Source organism: Oncorhynchus nerka, linkage group LG23, assembly GCF_034236695.1.
Source record: "Oncorhynchus nerka isolate Pitt River linkage group LG23, Oner_Uvic_2.0, whole genome shotgun sequence".
NCBI classification, from domain to species: domain Eukaryota; kingdom Metazoa; phylum Chordata; class Actinopteri; order Salmoniformes; family Salmonidae; genus Oncorhynchus; species Oncorhynchus nerka.
The window spans coordinates 7,419,448-7,433,796 of record NC_088418.1 but is presented as its reverse complement, the minus strand read 5'-3'; the positions used below and the strand labels follow the sequence as shown (position 1 = coordinate 7,433,796).

The 14,349-nt window shown below is 40.5% G+C and overlaps 1 pseudogene; it reads left to right on the top strand.

The window, feature by feature from the left end:
- LOC115120525 (uroporphyrinogen-III synthase-like) overlaps positions 1-14,141 on the top strand; it is a 48,699-nt pseudogene extending 34,558 nt beyond the window's left edge.
- The last annotated feature ends 208 nt before the right edge of the window (positions 14,142-14,349 follow it).

The following is a 14,349-nucleotide window of genomic DNA, read 5'->3' as shown; positions in this document are numbered from 1 at the left end:
TGTTGTCTCTACTACTACAGCTGTTGTCTCTACTACTACAGCTGTTGTCTCTACTACTACTCCAGCTGTTGTCTCTACTACTACAGCTGTTGTCTCTACCACTACAGCTGTTGTCTCTACTACTACAGCTGTTGTCTCTACTACTACAGCTGTTGTCTCTACTACTACAACTGTTGTCTCTACTACTACATCTGTTGTCTCTATTACTACTACAGCTGTTGTCTCTACTACTACAGCTGTTGTCTCTACTACTACAGCTGTTGTCTCTGCTACTACAGCTGTTGTCTCTACTACTACAGCTGTTGTCTCTACTACTACAGCTGTTGTCTCTGCTACTACAGCTGTTGTCTCTACTACTACAGCTGTTGTCTCTACTACTACAGCTGTTGTCTCTACTACTACAGCTGTTGTCTCTACTACTACTACAGCTGTTGTCTCTACTACTACTACAGCTGTTGTCTCTACTCCTACAGCTGTTGTCTCTACTCCTACAGCTGTTGTCTCTACTACTACAGCTGTTGTCTCTACTACTACTACAGCTGTTGTCTCTACTACTACAGCTGTTGTCTCTACTACTACTACAGCTGTTGTCTCTACTCCTACAGCTGTTGTCTCTACTCCTACAGCTGTTGTCTCTACTACTACAGCTGTTGTCTCTACTCCTACAGCTGTTGTCTCTACTCCTACAGCTGTTGTCTCTACTACTACAGCTGTTGTCTCTACTACTACAGCTGTTGTCTCTACTACTACACTAGTTGTCTCTACTACTACAGCTGTTGTCTCTACTACTACAGCTGTTGTCTCTACTACTACTACAGCTGTTGTCTCTACTACTACAGCTGTTGTCTCTACTACTACACTAGTTGTCTCTACTACTACAGCTGTTGTCTCTGCTACTACAGCTGTTGTCTCTACTACTACTACAGCTGTTGTCTCTACTACTACAGCCGTTGTCTCTACTACTACAGCTGTTGTCTCTACTACTACTACAGCTGTTGTCTCTACTACTACAGCTGTTGTCTCTACTACTACAGCTGCTGTCTCTACTACTACAGCTGTTGTCTCTACTCCTACAGCTGTTGTCTCTACTCCTACAGCTGTTGTCTCTACTACTACAGCTGTTGTCTCTACTACTACAGCTGTTGTCTCTACTACTACTACAGCTGTTGTCTCTACTACTACTACAGCTGTTGTCTCTACTACTACTACAGCTGTTGTCTCTACTCCTACAGCTGTTGTCTCTACTCCTACAGCTGTTGTCTCTACTACTACAGCTGTTGTCTCTACTCCTACAGCTGTTGTCTCTACTCCTACAGCTGTTGTCTCTACTACTACAGCTGTTGTCTCTACTACTACAGCTGTTGTCTCTACTACTACACTAGTTGTCTCTACTACTACAGCTGTTGTCTCTACTACTACAGCTGTTGTCTCTACTACTACTACAGCTGTTGTCTCTACTACTACAGCTGTTGTCTCTACTACTACACTAGTTGTCTCTACTACTACAGCTGTTGTCTCTGCTACTACAGCTGTTGTCTCTACTACTACTACAGCTGTTGTCTCTACTACTACAGCCGTTGTCTCTACTACTACAGCTGTTGTCTCTACTACTACAGCTGTTGTCTCTACTACTACAGCTGTTGTCTCTACTACTACTACAGCTGTTGTCTCTACTACTACTACAGCTGTTGTCTCTACTACTACTACAGCTGTTGTCTCTACTACTACAGCTGTTGTCTCTACTACTACAGCTGTTGTCTCTACTACTACAGCTGTTGTCTCTGCTACTACAGCTGTTGTCTCTACTACTACAGCTGTTGTCTCTACTACTACAGCTGTTGTCTCTACTACTACAGCTGTTGTCTCTACTACTACAGCTGTTGTCTCTACTACTACAGCTGTTGTCTCTGCTACTACAGCTGTTGTCTCTACTACTACAGCTGTTGTCTCTACTACTACAGCTGTTGTCTCTACTACTACTACAGCTGTTGTCTCTACTACTACAGCTGTTGTCTCTACTACTACTACAGCTGTTGTCTCTACTACTACTACAGCTGTTGTCTCTACTCCTACAGCTGTTGCCTCTACTACTACAGCTGTTGCCTCTACTACTACAGCTGTTGTCTCTACTACTACAGCTGTTGTCTCTACTCCTACAGCTGTTGTCTCTACTCCTACAGCTGTTGTCTCTACTCCTACAGCTGTTGTCTCTACTACTACAGCTGTTGTCTCTACTACTACTACAGCTGTTGTCTCTACTACTACTACAGCTGTTGTCTCTACTACTACTACAGCTGTTGTCTCTACTCCTACAGCTGTTGTCTCTACTCCTACAGCTGTTGTCTCTACTACTACAGCTGTTGTCTCTACTCCTACAGCTGTTGTCTCTACTCCTACAGCTGTTGTCTCTACTACTACAGCTGTTGTCTCTACTCCTACAGCTGTTGTCTCTACTACTACTACAGCTGTTGTCTCTACTCCTACAGCTGTTGTCTCTACTACTACAGCTGTTGTCTCTACTCCTACAGCTGTTCCAGCCAGAACGACATGGCGGGCTGATTTTTACCAGCCCGAGGGCGGTGGAGGCCGTCAAAATGTGTCTTGAAGATGATGAAAGAACGGAACGTGAGTAGATCTCATGTGATTTTTTAAAACTATGTCCTGTAAAATGCCCCCCCATAAACAAAAATGTAATTGTTAGGAAAGGATAGGCCTCTTGTGCCTTAGTCTTGTGCGTTTTCAGACGGACAAAGTCAACACGCGTTAAGTGTATGTAAAGCTACTCGTTTTAATTTCTGTTTTCTATTTTATAGAGTGGAACATGGACATAAAAGACAAATGGAATGCCAAGTCCATCTATGTTGTTGGGAAGGCTACTGCAGCGTTAGGTGAGTAATTGATCACGAGACATTGTGTAAACTTACTGGCATTAAACACTTCTATTCAGCGTGGAGCTCTTTGTAGTTTTACAACACCTTCGTGTCTCTAAGGTGATTGTCTCTCTTTTGTTTCACTGAGAGGATCTGGTCATATGGGATATATATACACTGGAAACTCAAGTGGCCAGTTTATTAGGTACACCCATCTAGTACTGGGTAGGACACCCCTTTGCCTCCAGGACAGGCTGAATTCTCCGGGGAATGGAGTTGGTGTAAAGGGACGTAACGTGTGCCAGGAAAACATTCCCCACATCTTTACACCACCGCCACCAGCCTGTACCGTTGACACCAGGCAGGATGGGGGCCATGGACTCATGCTATTTAGGCCAAATCCTGACTCTGCCATCAGCATGACGTAACAGGAACCGGGATTCGTTGGACCAGGCGATGTTTCTCCACTCCTCATTGGTCCAGTGTTGGTGATGGCGCGCCCACTGGAGCCTTCTTGTTTCTAGCTGATAGATGTGGATCCCGGTGTGATCATCTGTAGGGCGGTGGCGGGCCAGTTATTGTCATGCGAAAGACTCCCGGTAATTGACATAAACACATTTCTTCATATCCAGGCCTCCGTCTGTTAGCAGGTTGGGTATTACTAAAGCGTGTCCATCAACGGGTCACGTGGAAATTTACTGCGGTAATGACTCATGACTACCAGTGTGGCAGTAATAAGGTCAACAGCCCAAGTCATCTGCTGCAATAGCCCATCTGTGACAAGGGCAGAGAGTTGCACGTTCCGAGATGCCGTTCTGTTGAACCACTGTTGAACTGCGCCGTTATTCGCCTGTTTGAGGCCCACCTGTTAGCATGTACCGTTCTGGCCATTCTCTTCCCGAAACTCTCATCAACAAGCTGTTTTCACCCACAGGACTGCCTCTGACTGGATGTTGTTTGTTTGTTGCACCGTTGCCGGTAAACCCGTAGTCACTGTCGTGCGTGAAATGCCCAGGAGGGCGACCGTTTCTGAGATACCAGAACCGGCGCATCTGTCACCAACGACCGACCACACGCTCAAAGATGTTTTTTTATATTTTTTTATTTAACCAGGCAAGTCAGTTAAGAACAAAGGAACAGTGGGGTTAACTGCCTGTTCAGGGGCAGAACGACAGATTTGTACCTTTGTCAGCTCGGGGATTTGAACTTGCAACCTTCCGGTTACTAGCCCAACGCTCTAACCACTAGACTACCCTGCAGCCCCAGGGTAGCCTAGGCAACTTGTTTTGCCCATTCTAACGTTCAATCCAACAGTAACTGAAAATCAAAGTATTGAGTTGCTCTCTCAGTGGGTCGATCCGTTGTTGATGTTTGGGTTTATCCACTCTGGTTGCTGATGTTTGTCGAGTTTCAAGGTGTGTTTTACTAGCTATCAGGTCTTTTTGAATGTCTGCCTGCCTTCATATAGCCAAGCCACGACCACGTGACTCACTGTCTATAGGAGAGAATTTGTTTGTGAACGGGATGGTGTACCTAATAAACTGGCAACTGAGTGTAATAAATAAAAAAGCTGTAAATATCACAAGAGTGGGCCTTTAATGAGATGGTACTACATATAGTGTGTGTGGCCCTTTAATGAGATGGTACCAGATATAGTGTGTGTGGCCCTTTAATGAGATGGTACTATATATAGTGTGTGTGGCCCTTTAATGAGATGGTACTATATATAGTATGTGTTGCCCTTTAATGAGATGGTACTAGATATAGTGTGTGTGGCCCTTTAATGAGATGGTACTAGATATAGTGTGTGTGGCCCTTTAATGAGATGGTACTATATATAGTGTGTGTGGCCCTTTAATGAGATGGTACTATATATAGTATGTGTTGCCCTTTAATGAGATGGTACTATATATAGTGTGTGTGGCCCTTTAATGAGATGGTACTAGATATAGTGTGTGTGGCCCTTTAATGAGATGGTACTAGATATAGTGTGTGTGGCCCTTTAATGAGATGGTACTAGATATAGTGTGTGTGGCCCTTTAATAAGATGGTACTAGATATAGTGTGTGTGGCCCTTTAATGAGATGGTACTAGATATAGTGTGTGTGGCCCTTTAATGAGATGGTACTAGATATAGTGTGTGTGGCCCTTTAATGAGATGGTACTAGATATAGTGTGTGGCCCTTTAATGAGATGGTACTATATATAGTGTGTGTGGCCCTTTAATGAGATGGTACTATATATAGTATGTGTTGCCCTTTAATGAGATGGTACTAGATATAGTGTGTGTGGCCCTTTAATGAGATGGTACTAGATATAGTGTGTGTGGCCCTTTAATGAGATGGTACTAGATATAGTGTGTGTGGCCCTTTAATGAGATGGTACTAGATATAGTGTGTGTGGCCCTTTAATGAGATGGTACTAGATATAGTGTGTGTGGCCCTTTAATGAGATGGTACTATATATAGTGTGTGTGGCCCTTTAATGAGATGGTACTAGATATAGTGTGTGTGGCCCTTTAATGAGATGGTACTATATATAGTGTGTGTGGCCCTTTAATGAGATGGTACTAGATATAGTGTGTGTGGCCCTTTAATAAGATGGTACTAGATATAGTGTGTGTGGCCCTTTAATGAGATGGTACTAGATATAGTGTGTGTGGCCCTTTAATGAGATGGTACTAGATATAGTGTGTGTGGCCCTTTAATGAGATGGTACTAGATATAGTGTGTGTGGCCCTTTAATGAGATGGTACTAGATATAGTGTGTGTGGCCCTTTAATGAGATGGTACTAGATATAGTGTGTGTGGCCCTTTAATGAGATGGTACTAGATATAGTGTGTGTGGCCCTTTAATGAGATGGTACTATATATAGTGTGTGTGGCCCTTTAATGAGATGGTACTAGATATAGTGTGTGTGGCCCTTTAATGAGATGGTACTAGATATAGTGTGTGTGGCCCTTTAATGAGATGGTACTAGATATAGTGTGTGTGGCCCTTTAATGAGATGGTACTAGATATAGTGTGTGTGGCCCTTTAATGAGATGGTACTAGATATAGTGTGTGTGGCCCTTTAATGAGATGGTACCAGATATAGTGTGTGTGGCCCTTTAATGAGATGGTACTATATATAGTGTGTGTGGCCCTTTAATGAGATGGTACTATATATAGTGTGTGTGGCCCTTTAATGAGATGGTACTAGATATAGTGTGTGTGGCCCTTTAATGAGATGGTACTAGATATAGTGTGTGTGGCCCTTTAATGAGATGGTTCTATATATAGTGTGTGTGGCCCTTTAATGAGATGGTACTAGATATAGTGTGTGTGGCCCTTTAATGAGATGGTACTATATATAGTGTGTGTGGCCCTTTAATGAGATGGTACTAGATATAGTGTGTGTGGCCCTTTAATGAGATGGTACTATATATAGTGTGTGTGGCCCTTTAATGAGATGGTACTAGATATAGTGTGTGTGGCCCTTTAATGAGATGGTACTAGATATAGTGTGTGTGGCCCTTTAATAAGATGGTACTAGATATAGTGTGTGTGGCCCTTTAATGAGATGGTACTAGATATAGTGTGTGTGGCCCTTTAATAAGATGGTACTAGATATAGTGTGTGTGGCCCTTTAATGAGATGGTACTAGATATAGTGTGTGTGGCCCTTTAATGAGATGGTACTAGATATAGTGTGTGTGGCCCTTTAATGAGATGGTACTAGATATAGTGTGTGTGGCCCTTTAATGAGATGGTACTAGATATAGTGTGTGTGGCCCTTTAATGAGATGGTACTAGATATAGTGTGTGTGGCCCTTTAATGAGATGGTACTAGATATAGTGTGTGTGGCAGGCACCTGGCTGTCACAGGAACGTGTCAACCATGTTTACCACTAGCCGTCAGTCAGCTGGAAATGACTTCCCCACAAGTGACAGTTTACTGACGTCTTGTTGCCTGTCTTTTATAGGGGGCAGGTGGCAGGTGCAACACTCTCTTTGTATCTGTACTTTTCCGTTTTACCTCTGATTTTATTGGGAAGGAACTACAGGGTTGTTCTGTTAGCTGAAACGTTACAGTTTGACAGTATTGAACTGTTATCTGCACCAAAACACTTTATAAGAATGTTTAGGGTGACTACTACTGTATTAATACCCTAAACTACTACTGTATTAATACTATAAACTACTACTGTATTAATACTATAAACTACTACTGTATTAATACTATAAACTACTACTGTATTAATGTCATAAACTACTACTGTATTAATGTCATAAACTACTACTGTATTAATGCCATAAACTACTACTGTATTAATACCATAAACTACTACTGTATTAATACCATAAACTACTACTGTATTAATACTATAAACTACTACTGTATTAATACTATAAACTACTACTGTATTAATACTATAAACTACTACTGTATTAATGTCATAAACTACTACTGTATTAATGTCATAAACTACTACTGTATTAATGCCATAAACTACTACTGTATTAATACTATAAACTACTACTGTATTAATGCCATAAACTACTAATGTATTAATACCATAAACTACTACATGTATTAATGCCATAAACTACCACTGTATTAATGCCATAAACTACTACTGTATTAATGCCATAAACTACTACTCTATTAATGCCATAAACTACTACTCTATTAATACCATAAACTACTACTGTATTAATGTCTTAAACTACTACTGTATTAATACCATAAACTACTACATGTATTAATACCATAAACTACTACATGTATTAATACCATAAACTACTACTGTATTAATGCCATAAACTACTACTGTATTAATACCATAAACTACTACATGTATTAATACCATAAACTACTACTGTATTAATACCATAAACTACTACTGTTTTAATACCATAAAGTACTACTGTATTAATACCATAAACTACTACTGTATTAATGCCATAAACTACTACTGTATTAATACCATAAACTACTACTGTATTAATACCATAAACTACTACTGTATTAATACCATAAACTACTAATGTATTAATGCCATAAACTACTACTGTATTAATACTATAAACTACTACTGTATTAATACTATAAACTACTACTGTATTAATACTGTAAAGTACTACTGTATTAATTCCGTAAACTACTACTGTATTAATACTATAAACTACTACTGTATTAATACTATAAACTACTACTGTATTAATACCATAAACTACTACTGTATTAATACCATAAACTACTACTGTATTAATACCATAAACTACTAATGTATTAATGCCATAAACTACTACTGTATTAATACTATAAACTACTACTGTATTAATACTATAAACTACTACTGTATTAATACTGTAAAGTACTACTGTATTAATGCCGTAAACTACTACTGTATTAATACTATAAACTACTACTGTATTAATACTATAAACTACTACTGTATTAATACCATAAACTACTAATGTATTAATGACATAAACTACTAATGTATTAATGACATAAACTACTACTGTATTAATACTATAAACTACTACTGTATTAATACTATAAACTACTACTGTATTAATACTATAAACTACTACTGTATTAATACTGTAAAGTACTACTGTATTAATGCCGTAAACTACTACTGTATTAATACTATAAACTACTACTGTATTAATACTATAAACTACTACTGTATTAATACCATAAACTACTACTGTATTAATACCATAAACTACTAATGTATTAATGCCATAAACTACTACTGTATTAATACTATAAACTACTACTGTATTAATACTGTAAAGTACTACTGTATTAATGTCGTAAACTACTACTGTATTAATACCATAAACTACTACTGTATTAATACCATAAACTACTACTGTATTAATACTATAAACTACTACTGTATTAATACCCCAAACTACTACTGTATTAATACCATAAACTACTACTGTATTAATACCCCAAACTACTACTGTATTAATACCATAAACTACTACTGTATTAATACCATAAACTACTACTGTATTAATACCATAAACTACTACTGTATTAATACTGTAAAGTACTACTGTATTAATGTCGTAAACTACTACTGTATTAATACCATAAACTACTACTGTATTAATACCATAAACTACTACTGTATTAATACTATAAACTACTACTGTATTAATACCCCAAACTACTACTGTATTAATACCATAAACTACTACTGTATTAATACCCCAAACTACTACTGTATTAATACCATAAACTACTACTGTATTAATACCATAAACTACTACTGTATTAATACTATAAACTACTACTGTATTAATACTATAAACTACTACTGTATTAATACTGTAAAGTACTACTGTATTAATGTCGTAAACTACTACTGTATTAATACCATAAACTACTACTGTATTAATACCATAAACTACTACTGTATTAATACTATAAACTACTACTGTATTAATACCATAAACTACTACTGTATTAATGTCATAAACTACTACATGTATTAATGTCATTAGATGAAAAGTAGGTTTCTGTTTGGTATTATATTTCAGTAATCAGTTGTCTGTTTTTCTTCCGTAGTGGAAAACCTAGGTCTGGTTCCCCTGGGAGAGGACACTGGGACTGCAGACGTTCTCTCGCGCCTCATCCTTGAACGTACGAAAGTCCTTTACCTTTTTAAACGCAACTACACTGAACTAAAATATAAAACGTAACATGTAAAACGTTCGTCCTACGTTTCATAAGTTGAAATAAAAAATCCTAGGCATTTTCCAAAATGCACAAAAAAAAGCTTATTTCTCTCAAATGTTGTGCACACATTTGTTTACATCCCCGTTAGTGAAGATTCCTCCGTTGCCACGATAACCCAGTTTTGTCACACGGCACAATACCACAGATGTCTCAAGTTTTTTGAGGGAGAGTGCAATTGGCATGCTGACTGCAGGAATGTCCACCAGAGCTGTTGCCAGATAATTGAATGTTAATTTCTCTACCATAAGCCGCCTCCAGTGTTGTTTCAGAGAATTTGGTGTAACAGTATAACTTTAGACCGTCCCCTCGCCCATACCCGGGCGCGAACCAGGGACCCTCTGCACACATCAACAACAGTCACCCACGAAGCATCGTTACCCATCGCTCCACAAAAGCCGCAGCCCTTGCAGAGCAAAGGGGAACCACTACTTCAAGGTCTCAGAGCAAGTGACGTCACTGATTGAAACGCTATTTAGCGCGCACCACCGCTAACTAAGCTAGCCGTTTCACATCCGTTACATTGGCAGTACATCCAACCCGGCCTCACAAGCTCATCTGCGTGCTCGTTGTCCTCACCAGGGTCTTGACCTGACTGGAGTTTGGCGTCGTAATCGACTTCAGTGGGAAAATGCCCACATTCGATAGCCACTGGCCTCGCTGGAGAAGGGATCTCTTCACGGATGAATCCCTGGTTTCACCTGTAGCGGGCAGATGACAGACAGCGTTGTGTGAGCGAGCAGTTTGCTGATGTCAACGTTGTGAACAGAGTTGCCCCATGGTGGCGTTCGGGTGACAGTATGGGCAGGCATAAGCTACGGACAACGAACACAATTGAATTTTATCTATGTCAATTTGAATGCACAGAGATCCTGAGGCTCATTGTCGTGCCACTCATCCGCCGCCATCACCTCATGTTTCATCATGATAATGCTCGGCCCCATGTCGCAAGGATCTGGACACAATTCCTGGAAGCTGAAAATGTCCCAGTTCTTCCATGATCTGCACACTCACCAGACATGTGTAGTGGAAATGTCCTCTATTTACCAAATCATGAGAGCAAACCACACACACAAGTCAGAGTTATCATAAAGTCCATCTTTAATTATATGAGCTCCATCACAACCCTGTGACTCTCAGATCAATTCAGCGTCTATAAATGAATTCTCTGAGAGTGTCCTTACAAAACAGTTCTTAGTATCATTTATAGCCAAGACACACACATCTCAACTCACATGACGAATAACAGATCTTAGGAACATTACAAAGGAAGACTTTACTTGAGAGAGGAGTGTCCCCCATAGCCAGACAGCATTAGCTATAAATTATCGTTCAGTTTGCTCTCCTAAAACGAGGTTCTACTCCTCGTTCTTGGTACAACATAGTACCAAGACATTACCTCATCCACTAGCATATATCAAATACACCCCTCCTGGACAGGATCACAGAGACACAGTGACTGGCACACAGACATTGTGGAGCCAAGAGATAATTGGTTCCCCCTCAATCACCCCCTCACATGGTTTAAAAGATATGTTTACATATGAAGACAAGCCTGACCTCTCCCCTCTCTGGGGCCCAAGTAACTGAACCCTGACAGAGAACAGATAACTGCAACTGATAACAGTATTATCCAAAAGAAGACATTCTAATGACAAATATCTCCCATAAGAATGCAATAAAATTAATAAAACATTTTATTTATGAATGTTACCTAAAGAATTCTGGATGCGACACATGACACCCATTGAGCATGTTTAGCTCGACGCCGTGGTTCCAGTTCCCACAAATATCCACCTATTGAGCATGTTTGGGATGCTCTGGATCGTTGTGTACGACGTCGTGGTTCCAGTTCCCACAAATATCCAGCAACTTCGCACAGCCATTGAAGAGGAGTGGAACAACAACATTCCACAGGCCACAATCTACAGCCTGATCAACTCAATGTGAAGGAGATGTGTCGCGCCGCATGAGGCAAACGGTGGTCGACACCAGATACTGACTGGTTTTCTGATCCCCTACCTCTTTTTTTTAAGGTATCTGTGACCATCAGATGTATATCTGTATTCCCAGTCATGTGAAATCCATAAATGAATGTATTTAATATGAACTGTTTTTGTTATATGAACTGTAACTCAGCAAAATCTTTGAAAATGTTGCATGTTGTGTTTTATATTGAGCTAGCTAACTAGACCTACATTCTGGCTTGATATAGGAGAGGATGCCAATATATTACCTCTTCTCTAACTAGACCTACCTTCTGGCTTGATATAGGAGAGGATGCCAATATATTACCTCTTCTCTAACTAGACCTACCTTCTGGCTTGATATAGGAGAGGATGCCAATATATTACCTCTTCTCTAACTAGACCTACCTTCTGGCTTGATATAGGAGAGGATGCCAATATATTACCACTTCTCTAACTAGATCTACCTTCTGGCTTGATATAGGAGAGGATGCCAATATATTACCACTTCTCTAACTAGACCTACCTTCTGATATAGGAGAGGATGCCAATATATTACCTCTTCTTTTCCCCTGTGGTTCCATTAAAAGAGAAGTTTTACCTTCTGCTTTGAGGGAAAACGGTAAGTTCCCTCTATTATAACTCCTATTTTTTTTAATACTCATGAATACTCTGTGCTATTTACAAGGTAGTATCTAATACCATTAGGTGACATTCGTTTCACGTTTTTTTTGTTTTTAAGGAGTTCCTCTAGACACACTGATGGTTTATCAGACAGCTCAACATCCAGACCTGGAGAAGAACCTGAAGAACCATTTTACAGAGCAGGTACAGGAAGCATCAACTAAATCCCGGACTTTCCCCTCAAAACACACTATCCCATATATCCACGTTGTTTATTTGATTTATTTTACCTTTATTTAACGAGGCAAGTCAGTTAAGAACAAATTCTTATTTTCAATGACGGCCTAGGAACAGTGGGGTTAACTGCCTTGTTCAGGGGGCAGAACGACAGATTTGTACCTTGTCAGCTCGGGGGTTTGAACTTGCAACCTTCCCGGTTACTAGTCCAACGCTCTAACCACTAGGCTACCCTGCCGCCCCATCGCCCGTTGTGGTGATGTTATCGATCAGAAACATTCATACACTAATCGTCATGGTTTGGGCTCCGCCACCTCTACACTCTAACCACTAGGCTACCCTGCCGCCTCTACACTCTAACCACTAGGCTACCCTGCCGCCTCTACACTCTAACCACTAGGCTACCCTGCCACCTCTACACTCTAACCACTAGGCTACCCTGCCGCCTCTACACTCTAACCACTAGGCTACCCTGCCGCCTCTACACTCTAACCACTAGGCTACCCTGCCACCTCTACACTCTAACCACTAGACTACCCTGCCACCTCTACACTCTAACCACTGGGCTACCTGCCACCTCTACACTCTAACCACTAGGCTACCCTGCCGCCTCTACACTCTAACCACTAGGCTACCCTGCCACCTCTACACTCTAACCACTAGGCTACCCTGCCACCTCTACACTCTAACCACTAGGCTACCCTGCCACCTCTACACTCTAACCACTAGGCTACCCTGCCGCCCCATCGCCCGTTGTGGTGATGTTATCGATCAGAAACATTCATACACTAATCATCATGGTTTGGGCTCCGCCCACACGCAGGGTGTTCCAGACAGCATTGCCTTCTTCAGCCCGTCGGGAGTCAGGTTCTGTTTGGAAACGGTGAGGAGACTGTCAGGTGAACAACTTGTGCAGATAAAGGTGAGAACGTTTTTCCGATGTAACTTTTAAGTGACTGTGGATATCTTCATTGAGCTTGTGATACTGCCAATACAATTGAACTTTAAAATGTTGTGCTGTTTGGTCTTCCAGTTTGCGGCCATAGGACCCACCACAGCAGATGCCATGACTGCCGAGGGGCTCTCGGTCAGCTGCTCAGCAGACAAACCTACAGCTGAGCACCTAGCCGCAGGGATAGCAAAGGCTCTACAGTGACAGACTTGACGAGACGGACCGCAAACCAACCCGAAAAACTTGATCCGTCCCCCATCACGTTCTCATTCAGTCTCTTTGAAAAAAGGATTGTGGTATTGCATTCTTTGTGTTTGATTTATCCCTGTGAAGTATTTGCTATTATTTGTGGGGTTTTATGTGCTATTTTGATCGCGGATAACCATCTGTAAATGTATTATATTGTCATGTGTTGTTGTGCACCTGCACCACAGAGATATTGTAATGATTTATGCCTATTTGTTGACACTGAATGTATCAAATCATGCTCTTATAAACTTGTGAATACACTGAGCTGATAGAAGTATTGTTTTGATGGTAAAAACATTGAGACAATTATTTTATTGTGCCACACTAGGCAGGTAGCCTAGTGGTTAGTGTCGAATCCCCGAGCTGACAAGGTAAAAATCTGTCCTTCTGCCCCTGAATAAGGCAGTTAACTCCACTGTTCCCAGGTAGGCCCTCGTTGTATATAATCATTTCTTCTGACTTGCCTTGTTAAATAAATAAATATGTTTTTTAAATGAGCATACTTTGAGAATTGAACATGATGAATTTAATTATAAAAAATTAAATAGTGAACAATTAGTGCACAGCTATAACAATATGTTGAAATGGTGATTTATTGATGTTTATTTATGGGGTTTTTTTCGGAATAAATCCAGCTGAGGGGGAGAGACGCGCGCCATGCGTTCCAAACAGGTGTGTTCCTGGGCGGGAGTCGCGTGGCTGTTTT